This window comes from Cibotium barometz, chromosome 18 (assembly GCF_041138505.1).
Source record: "Cibotium barometz isolate CiBa-2024 chromosome 18, ASM4113850v1, whole genome shotgun sequence".
NCBI lineage: Eukaryota > Viridiplantae > Streptophyta > Polypodiopsida > Cyatheales > Cibotiaceae > Cibotium > Cibotium barometz.
In genome coordinates, this window is record NC_141063.1 from 41,478,561 (window position 1) to 41,490,636 (window position 12,076).

Below are 12,076 nucleotides of genomic sequence, written 5' to 3' on the forward strand. Positions count from 1 at the left end.
ACACTAGAAAGTACGCTATGGAGGAAAATCATTGAGCTTCACTTTAATGAAAACTAGTCACTCTTGCACTCACCTCCTCTTGGCCATCTTTTGATATGACGTACATGTATTGCGGGAAGCACAAGAACAAAGTCCTTTGCAATGTAAATTTTCAAGTTCCTACCTCTCACACGGCAATCCCCATGTGCTCCGCACGTAGAGTGTACACCATAATGCCGTCGGCTTGTAGGAACTCTACAGCAAGCACAAAAGTTGACTCCACAAGTACCTCCCAAAAAATATTCCATCGAGGAACCACAAAATCGTCCTTGCAAAGAGAGAGATTTGTTGAAAAATTGGTCCACACCAAGCGTAGGCCTCTAAGGCTATTGAAGGTGTCCATGCTTTCGCATCTCGTCAGAGATCCCATGAATCGTTGCAATACTGCACGATTCTTGGAACAACAAAGCATATAAGTGGAGTGCAAGCACTATAATGACGATGAATGGAGAGATTCACTAGCTCAGGTTAGAGATCGTACTTGTGTTTTTGCTTTCCCAAAAGCGTGAGACGTGGGTGATCAATGTTGGAGTTCAAAACTAATTACAAGGGGTCCACCACACTGGAATGATAGTCTTTATTTAGACAACACCAAATATATGTTATTAATGCTGATCAATAACTGAACTAATGAATGTTCAAACATGTTAAGCTCACTTACTAGATCCCAAGAGAGCTGCCTCGTCTTCTTTTACACTCTCCCACCCCTAGCCTTTGCTCTCACCATGCGGGGTCACCTGTCTCATCACCCTGTGTGTGGGATTGTTGCTCATTGCCTCATGCTCATCATCCTTAGTCTTGTTATCCTCATAATCCTCATCAATGTCATCCCCTTTCCACTCTGGCCATGACCTTTTGTTGGGCGTTGGTGTCACAGTTGTGAATGATGGAGGCTCCTTGTTTATTGACTTCTTACCCTGTTTCTTCTCGGGGATTGATTGTTGCTCGGTGTCAGGCTTCTTGCCCTTCTTCTCCTACTACATTCAAACAATATAGGAACTTTAAATTCCCCAAAAACAAGCTTCATAGTTCATACAAATGATCTACCGTACACAATGAAACGTACGCTGAAAGTGCTCTGCCTCCTCTAGAGGAAACTCTTCCTCTGGGTTGTCTATCCACTACGAACACAGTATCCATGTGGCCTTGCCCCGAATCTCGTCGATCCACTCTTTGGAGTACAATCATGTCTCCTCTATCTCACACTACACCCATGCGTCTGAAGGGTGCTCGGGAATATATACCCAATTACACATGCTACTTCTTCACCACCTAATATAGAAACATTAAAATTCTCTAAGAAACCAATATAATAAGAATAACAACTTCTCCACCATGTAAGGCAAAAAAATAAAAATAATAGTATTGTGGCATGTTACTACATACCTATACAAGAGGCGTCATGCTGTGCACGACAATGTGGGCTGATCAAGATCCAAGGTGGCGCGCATTTGCCCTTTCCACCTTACGAACGCCTTCTCAAAGTGAGTCTTCCTTAAGTTTTGAGGGAATCCATAGTAATACCTACCCCAGAGTCCACTGTGGCTCTCTAGTGCATTCCGGCTATATAGCGGGTTAGCGTGTCTCCAACTTGAAGTACAATTGTAGCATGTACTCGGTCAATCGGAACCAATACAATTATAGCGTGTACTTGGTCAATTGGAACCAATACACGTGAAGATGGTTCCTCACACGAAGGATGTGTCGGATGGCATAATTTGGACGTCTCTCAACAACGAAGAACTCGCCACCCGGAAATATATCAAGGAGCTTACATTTTCTGCATTGTGAACGAGTGTTATGTTTCTACCTATATATATATATATATAATTAATGCATCAAGAGAGTTAGATATCTTACTCTCCATTTGGAATATGTGCTTGAGCAAATCTTTGCTAGCGTGGGAGTAGTGAATTTGCTAGCCTTTTCACCCCAGCCTTGGTACGAGATCACTTTTTTGCAAAACTCTTTTCCACAGTCGGGGTTGGCAATTTGTGCCAGTTAGTAAATAGTGCCTTCATCTCCTTTAGGGCATCTCTGTAGTTCTTGTCGAACATTTCTACATTCAAAAGGTATTTTTTACTCCCTCGCTTAGGCAAGCCATTGATCTTGGTTTGGTATGTGGCATTGAACTCCGACTGCAATGCTTTTATGTTTAAGAAACATATTTCAAAATTAAAACATGACTTTATTATGGTTTGAGAAACGAGGCGCACACATACCTTGAAAACTAATTGTGAGAGGAGTGTTGTGGGAAGCTTCAGCCACTTTGATCCATGTGGACTTGGATGAGTAATATCTTTCTCGGCCCATGCACAATTAGCGCCATTGAAATTTTCCAACAAGGATTGTGGATCGGCAAGGCCCACATGCTACATCATAAATATATCATGTGTCGTTGTGTTCGGCACATGAATGATAGTGACCCTGAAGATTTTTAATGCATATAAAATAAGCTAAATGATGACATATAAAATGTTTGTTAATTTGATACACAAAAAAATAATGTACAATCCACTTACTTGTTTATCATCTGCAGTACCAATAAGAACTCTGCCTCCTCCTCAAGAATTTGGACTTCTCTGCAAATCACCTTGGGAACCTCCTCTCTTTCAACTCGATTGGTTTTTTCCCATTCTTGCCTTGCTTTGAGTTTATGGTTGCCATCCCAGACAGCAAACATCTTCCCAACCATGTGTTGCCATCCTTTTGTCTCCTCTAGTATTGTGTCAAACTCAGCAGACAACGATAAGTAGTGACAGATCGCACTTCACCGATCAAATGGAAATGGCTCTTGCTAGGAAATCCCTTAGAGACAATGAATGCCGTCGTTGTTGATTGGTATGTGCTCTCTTCCATACTTTTGATTAACCCCTCGATGGAATCCTCGTTCATACGGATTTCCAAGTTTGCAAAAGGAGGCAACAAAGTGACACTCTAGAAAAGGCGGTTATGATTATTGGACCAAGTGGTCCTCCACCCAATTTGTGGAGATGTGTCGATTAACCACTTGGCCAAAACTCTCTTTTACGGACTCCGCTTATTTAATAATCATGGCACTACTGCTGGCCACAAGATTGTTGGTGGGCGTTGAAGAAGCAATCCCCAAAGCTAACTGCAATTGAGAGGTGTTCATTATCTCGCTTTATGTGGCAACTAGTGATATACTCACGTCTTGCGATACTGCGATATCTTGATTTTTGGTGAGCCCCTTCAATTGCAAACGAGTCCAAGGAGGCATTTTGGCTTGAAAGATGTCACGCTAAGTGTTGACGAAGTCTGGGGGGTGCCTTGAGGGAGGAGCGAAGTTCAAGAGACGACGCATTGATGGAATGAGGGGGTGGTGTGAGGACGCATTGAAGGAATGAGGGGGGGGGGAGGGTGCGGTGAGGAATGAGGGGAGGCGCGATGGCACGTTGAGGGAGGAGGGGGGTGCGAGGGCACGCTGAGGGAGGAGAGGAGGTGCGTTGACGAAGGAGGGGGAGCGCGTTGAGGGAGGGCTAACTAAGGGTTTTGTGAGCCCACTTGTGGTTGTCCACCAACGGCTTTAAAGCCATTGGACATCCATAGGCCATGTCGTGTGGCAAGCGTCGCGTGCGTGGTATGCGCATGCCACGCGGCGTTGCCACATCTAATGGCTATGGCTGGGCATTACACATGACGCCAAATCATTGGCGCCACATGTAATGCCCGAGCTCATTACGTGACAGCCTACGTGGAAAGTGCTTTCCACGTAGGCTACGAGGTGTAATGCCTTAACTCGGGTATTACATGTGGTAGTTACTGCGTGGTGGAACTATTGTCCATGTAGGTAGTGGAGAGAGGAGAGGAAAGAGAAGGAGAGAGGAGAGAAAGAGGAGGGAGGGAGGGAGGGAGAGAGAGAGAAGAGGGGAGAGGAGAGAAAGAGGAGGGAGGGAGAGAGAAGAGGATAGAAAGAGGAGAGAGAGAGAGAGGAGGGAGAGAGAGAGAGAGAGAGGAGGGAGGGATAGTGGAGGGAAGGAGAGGGGAGAGGGGAGAGAGGAGATGGGAGAGAGAGGGGAGAGGGGAGAAAGGAGATGGGAGGGAGAGAGTGGGAGAGAGGAGATGGGAGAGAGAGAGAAAGAGAGGTAGAGAGGAGATGGGAGAGAGGGGAGAGAGGAGATGGGAGGGAGAGAGAGGGAGAGAGGAGATGGGAGAGAGAGAGAGAGAGGTAGAGAGGAGAGGGGAGAGAGGGGAGAGAGGAGATGGGAGAGAGAGAGGGAGAGAGGATATGGGAGAGAGAGAGAGGGAGAGAGGAGAGAGAGAGAGGAGAGAGGGGGAGAGAGAGAGAGGAGAGAGGGAGAGGAGAGAGGGAGGGAGAGAGAAGAGGGAAGAGAGGAGAGAAAGAGGGAAGAGAGGAGAGAAAGAGGAGGGAGGGAGAGAGAAGAGGGGAGGGAGAGGAGAGAGAGAGAGAGAGAGGAGGGTCATGATTCATTTATGATTTAAAAAAAATATGAAAAAGGGTTTGTAAAACCAATTGATTTGGGATTTTAAACTGTAATTTAGATAAGTATCTCCAATGTATTTAAATCTTGTTAAGTTTTTTGCATTTTGCTACAACCAGTATTAATATTATCCACGTTATTCCATAACATCTTACAATCAGTATTGATATTGCTTATATTATACACACAAATAGGTAATTTTTTCAAATAATTTTGATAATTATTTGTAGCGTTCTAGCCGTGATGTCCTTTGTTAGAGGGGGACAAAGTCCAAGATCTGTGGGAGATATTAAAAAAGAGAGGGTTCGTGGGAGGCGAGGTAGTTCTTTCTTACTATTAAGGAGAGAGTTGATTATATATATATATATATATATATATCATAGAACTTATTTTTTTAAATTAATATTTTTAAATTTTTTTTTTTAAAATAATAATTGCTTTAAACGATCAAATTAAAAACGACTTACTTAAGGGTGTTAATCACCATTCATTTCTTGTGTACTTGGTACCTATTATGTCATTCTCTCTTGTTCTTGTGTACTTTTTTGTTCCTCTTTACAATGAGATGCACAATCACATTCCCATCTTCTAAACGAGTTCTCGTGAGTGTAAATTTTTTACAAGAACAAGTAGCTTCCCACTCATTCTATGGATTGCAAGCTATAGTAAATATTGGGTCCCGAGAGTTGCATGTCCCTCTTGGAGGAAACCTCTAGAGGGGGAGGAGTTCTATATACTTCTGGACTCTCTTTCAGCCAATTACTCCGCAATAGTTGATGCTTTGTTGAACTCGAACCCGCAACTAATAGCCATCTTAGATAGCCGCCTCCTAGAGGACTTCCAACTCAGATTAATGTGATAGATTTATGCAGCCCTTTTCAAGATAACAATAAAATCGATGCATTGGGCTCATCCACTATTGCAAGAGGAGATGGTAAGAGCATTTTGGAATACCTTTTGGAGCATGGTAATACCTTTTGGAATACCTTTTGGGCTCATCCACTATTGCAAGAGGAGATGGTAAGAGCATTTTGGAATACCTTTGGAGCATGAAGAAGGGAAACACATTAACAAAGTTTTTGTTGAATGTCAAAGAGGTTATCAAGGTTGTGGAGATTCTTAGGCAATTTAATGGTAATATTGCATTTGAGTTCCTATCAACCATGGGAACACGTTAAGGAATTGACTCCATGGAGCATAAGTATGATCCCTATACTGGTGGTCAAAGTCGTAAACCTCTAGCATTACCTTCCCTGGAGTATGTTAGAGAAGCCATTGCCTAGGTAGTTTGGAGTGTATGAATGAAATTTACCCGTGTCTAAAGAACCACAGGGTGTCAAATACATCACATTTTACTAGAAGCATGTTGAAGGCACCGACTACTAGGGAGGAGTGTAGCAATGCGTTTGGAAAGCTCCTTTGCCATTACTGCTTAGTGTCGGCGATGTGCATTGCTACATCTATTATGTGATGCTCTCCCGACGAGACGATGAGTTGATTAATGATACACATTGGTTTTCAACATAATGTATAGGCAGGCACATCAAAGGCACTAACTGATAGGATAAGGAAAATGGTGTCCAGGGTGCTAGGGGTAGATCGCAATGCTGGGAAAAGGAAGGTACAAATGTGTGTGGCTAAAGAAATTGTAATGGCAATGCTAGTGCAAGAAGGTGGTTCTTTACATTTTATTGGGGAACAAGAGTTCATCAACATTGCAGAGGAGATGGGACCATTGGTGGAAGACAGTTGGTAGACTAATTAGGTTATATTTCTATAAAAGAGTTATTAAAATCTAGATAAGTGTGAAATTTCAACAATTTGATTTTTAGGTTTCGGAGCCCGGCAAGGGCCTTCAAAGGAAAGCTTTGGCTTGGATGCACTTCTGAAGGTTGAAGCGAGAGTGCACTTACAACTTCTTCCACCAGGGAAGCAGGTTCCTAGGTCAAGGGTTCTCATGTGAGAAGTGCTATGTTTTCAAGATGTCCAACGTTGGACCCACTTTAGGGTTGGATTTGGTGAATCAAATGCAATGGACTGGCTCTAGTGACCTGCGACATGCATGGATATAGGTCGACCACACTAAACACATCAGATTGGGTGACCATGGGTTGTCATGTGTATGATCCAAGGTAGCATATTACCAATGTAGAGAATTAAGGTAGTTAGAGCTGGTCAATTGTGTTACCTTATAAATGATGAGCTTTCACGAAGCATGCAAGATCTTTTAAAGATTGTAACATGTGAAATGAAAGAGGAGGATATGGAGGCCCAATGTATGTTCTGGGAATGCATTAATGAAGTGATGGCAAACCATGGTTGTGAAAGGGTAGATTTCTTTGGTTCATGGCAGATGAGGCTTAGGCTAAGTGGAATGCAGTTCGACATGTTTTCAATGGTGGGAAAAATAACGTCCTGATATATTGGGAGAGGTCTTGCCTATTTCATTGAGCATGGTTATCCACACAACAAAGTATGTGTGCGTTACGTCTCAAGGAGAGCACAAAGCAATGTGCAAGAAGTGGCACGTGGCTCCTACGTGAAGTTGCATCAATGGAGGCTCGATTGATATGCCAATGCTGGCGCAACGGTCATGTGATGGATAGGAATATGTCACCAATGGACTCTTGGTTAAGCTGGTGGGAGGTGCACATAGCACATTGGGGTTCAGTCATGACAACAATAGAGAGGAGTAAGGATGGTCCAAATACCCCAAGAACAAACCTAGCAAAAAGTAAGCATGAAAGTTAGTTGATAGGGGAAGGATATAGTCGCAAGATTTCTCTTTATGATGCATGTACTATTACTGATATGGAAAATGCAATTTCGCAAACTTGCACAAAGGCAGTCTCTTACTCTTAAGGCAAGCACATAGGGCGAGGACCAAGCTTGGAGAAACTAAAATAACGGTGCTCTACAAGCCCAGTCCAAGTGGTCCAAACAGTTAATCAGGCAACTGAAGAAGAAACACCGATGTATAAGGCGCCTACCCGTCTTACCGGTGACAAAGAAAGTGCACGTTACAAGAGACCGCCCATTGTGGTCATTGATATTGATGATGAGGCAACATATCGTCTAGAGTACAACACAGACGGTAAGTATGCTAGGAGGCCACGGAAGATATTTTTAAGGAGCATGATACAAGCAGTACTCCATATAAAGAATAGCGGAAGTCACAGTGTCATTGAGTGCAAGGTGAATAAAGCAACGTGGGTAATTCCAAGGACATGCATTGGCAGCAAGGTCACATGTAGCGGAACACCTCATGGGGGTAAGAGGTGTGGGCAAACACATAGCCGGATATATGAAGGGTGTGCCTGCACCATCTTTTGAAGGCTATCGCAAGCACCCTAATTGTCTCATTAGATAATGGATGTGGTTCTGCCCTGACCACATGCTTCATTACTATATTGTAGACACTAACATAGACCCAAAGCCCAAATCCACCACCCAAGATATGGCCAGTTGCTATAGGAACTAACCTCATAGACAAGGAGGTATATTCATTATGGAAAGGTGGATACCAGGTGAAGAACAAGAATGTAGAAGGTGTTATGTCCATCTCACCGTGTAGCAGTGGGGCTTCAAGGTTCTTTACAACTACAACTTCAAAAGAACCACCATATGGGTCCATTGCTAACACAGACGCTAGTGGCTCAGGCATGTGGAATGGCATAGGAGTCACGCACATCGATATTAGAGGAAGCAGCCAAAAAAACAAAGGTTGATGTGCATTTGAAAGACAAAATATGTTGTACATGTCCAGATTTTGCAAGTAGAGAATCCAAGAAGAAGCCGAATCTTGCATGCAAGCAGTTGTACTTCATTTATTTGCGTGTCTTAGGCTTAAGCTAGAGCGAGAATATGTTCATCCACCAACCTATCCTATTAGACCTTGAGCTTTACAATGCCTTGTCTCGTAGGAGAATTTACCCTAATTTAGACAATTGAATGCATGGATAATCAGTTGACCTATAGTATTTTGGGACCTATGTAACCTATGTGGAAGCAACCTCATTTTAGAGGGTTCGATTGTGCAATATCTTCCTCCCCCCCGCCCCCCCTTCCTTTCTCCCTCTTTTGCCTCTCGCTATGGGTTGTGCATTTCAAGCAGGTTTGGTATTGTAGAACGTTGTCATGTATTAATGAATGGTATTCATGTTACGAGCATTCATCGGTTTGAAATCCTACAGAAATGATAGGGGAACGGTGAGAACGATAGAGAATAGAGGGTGAAGGTGCTCCAATACATACTTGCTCTTTCCGAAAAAAGTTCAAAAGATGCCTTTATTATTGTGGGGTGTAGAAATTCGAGGAAAGATGCCTTTATTATTAACATTAAAACAGAGCTTTTTTTGTTTGTTGTAAAAGTAGAGTGCACCTCTCCCAATACTATAAATATAGAGGTAAGTAATCTCCAAAGCACTTTGTTAATCACCATTGCTACTACCAAGCCTTGTTAGTAGAGTACACCACCCTAAACCCTCCTTCATTTTGTTTGTGATGGCCTTATCAAATATTAGCATTGAAGTTGTTGCTGCGCGTATCCAGAGGGAGGCCACCAATGTGGAGGTCAAGCAAAAGACAATAGATGGTGTACAAGCATGGAAAGGTCTCACATCCTTTGCACTTCCTGGTAATGATGATGCTATTTCTCAAGTGAAGGCCAAAGTGGTGGGCTTATCTGCAATATGGTGAGCCCATGATTTTATTGATGAATCGTCTGAGCGTGTCTTGCTAGAGTTTTAACCAAGAACCTCCTCATGCAATCCTAAGCACATGGAGGATGGGGGGCAATGCTGTACATCTGAGAAGAGAAAGCATGGGTTGTATATTGAGTTACCTCCGCTAACTAGAGTCACCTCTTAACCTGTTGCTTGAGAAATTCCTTCCATGGCTCAGTGTCAAGAAGAAATTCTCTAATAATCGCCTTATAAAGCAATGCCTTACACTGTACCTCTAGGTCTATCCCCTCTTCCTCCTCGACTCGTGGACTAGCCTTAGGCCCAAGATTCTCCCGTAGTTATCATTTTTTCACTAGCCTGTAGGCACGCATCCATAGGTACTTTTATATCCACTCATAGGTGATGATGTCGATGAAGCACCTTGTAGGGTTTTGAACCCAGGGCCTTCTGGTCCTAAGCAAACACCTTCACAACTTGGGCCGTCACCTCATTAGCTATTCAATACCCCCTCTCGCTTGGGTAGGATAATGGTTTCCTAAGCAACTGTAGCCTTAGTGTGTATTGCGCCATTTAATCTCCTGACCAAAGAAAATTTCGAATGAGGTGATGTAACTTAACAATGCATCCCCTATGAAAAACCCAATAAGAAGTGAATAAACCAAGCTCTGGCCCCAGTAGCACTTGGTTACCAAGGCTCTATATGCCAAATCAACCTTCATGCTACTCCAATGTTGAAGTTTTCTTTTAATGCTCATGTGTACATGCACAAATTGTTGTGCTGGACAACATGGCAGAGTTGAGGTATCTTTCTCAACCAACCCCAATTTACCCCCAGAGAATCATTGGTCCAAAATCCCACTGAGTTGTGCCAATTAATGGTGGCTCTTGTTGCCAAACAGAACATCTCCAAGACTGTTAGAAAGGCATAGAGACATGCATGTGAGGTCTTCGAAAACATTGCGGTATCTGCCTTCTAACTTAGAGTCCAATATCATCGCAGTATCATTTGCTGAACTCCAAGTCCAATAACTCTTCCGTTGTACGTAGAGGCAATCTGAGGCCCGAGACACCTGGGGTAGCCCGAATGAACGTGTTCATAACCTCTAATTCTATGAGGTATAATAAAGGGAGTAAGGGGGCATCGCTGGCACATCGAGTGGGAAGTTTGAAAGCTCTCACCATTTCCCTTGTGAAGGGATACTATCGACCCGATGGAAAGTATGCATTTCTTTAGTTATATTGTGCAGAATGCTAGGCATCTTGTCCTGGAAAACATTCAGAGAGTCCTTACTCAAGACCGCATTGGGAGGCTTATGGTATCACACCTGATATTTAGAGGACTTTTTAGGTTATGGCACTCTTACAAGAGGATACGATACCTATATCCTCCTTTATTTGGCTTTCTTTACTTGGTAGTCTTGCCACCAACCAATGGAGATTGGTATGGTGTTAGCCCAACACGCAGGAGCCTCAAAGACAGTCTACCATTGCTTATGGGAGTGTAGGAAAGCACATATAGCACATCTCCTTGAAAGGATGAGGAGTGATGCTTACATTTCTTTTGGTGCTATCTTTTGGTTAGCATAGTTAGCCCCACAACTCAGGTATAAGGGGAACGTCGAAGATCCAGTTAGTATGAATAGTTAGGGAGTTTCCTAGCATCAGGTTGGGTTGGACAGTGCCTGTGAGATTTTTGCTAGCATTGTAGCCTGGCACATTTGGAAGTCTAGATGCACTGAGGCCATTGAGGGCACTTTTGTTTATGGTACACAATGTATTTGTAGGATTTGGAGTAATATCATTCCTCATTGCTACTTTGGAGTGATATTATCCCTCATGGCTACTTGGGCCAAAATCCAAGTATCTCCGAGTGCGGCTAGTTTTTTATAAGAAAGTGGGATCATGGCATCTTTTTCATTGCCACTCATATGGGAGCTTGTTGTAGCAAAGGCACTTGATTTGTTGAGATCCCCCTTGTTTGGTTTGAAGTCACATATTTTTTCATACTTAATGAAAGTCTCTTTTGTGGATTTTTTTTAATTTTTTTATTTTTTATTTTTTTATTTTTTTGGGGGGGGGGGGGGGGGGGGGGGGGCTTATGACATGTTTGGTTGCTAATGCATATTTGGAGCAAGCAGGCGATCAATGGATGCTTACGTGAGAAGCTTTTGCAATTTTGAATTTTTGTAATAGAATATGCTAGGCAATGCAAACCATTGGCTTTTTGTAATACAGTATGGTGGGCGGAAAGTGTCACTCATTGCTTGAGATGGTCCACATAGCTCTCGGGTAGAACTTATTTGTGCGCAGCAAAAGGACCATGAAGATGGCTTCAACAGACTTGTCTGCATTATCCAATTTCATTTACAATTTGAGAGCCTTGCTCTGCTGCTAGCAAAACTTACGTACTACAGTGAACCAAAAGCTCGCTCACGAACGAAGCACACAAAAAATGAACGATTTATTATTTATATTTATAAATACACATATGAATGCATACACAAGTATATGTAGAATAAAACATAATATTATACATAATACTATATAATATATATTTGCATGTGTGTGTGTATGTGTGTGTGTGTGTGTGAGAGAGAGAGAGAGGGTTTCCATGTGTGGGAGAGTGTGTGTGAGAAGAGAGAGGGAGTGTGTGTGTGTGTGTGAGAGAGAGAAAGTGTGTGTTTGCATTAGTGCATGTGCAGGTGTGTACATTTTTGTGCATGTGTGTGTGTGTGTGAGAGAGAGAGAGAGAGAGAGAGAGATGGTGCATGTGTGTGTATTTTTATTTACATTTATAAATACACATATTAATGTTACACACACGTTTATACATATGTATGTATAATATATCTATCTAATATGTGTAAGTTTTTTTGGAGGGAAGGGGGC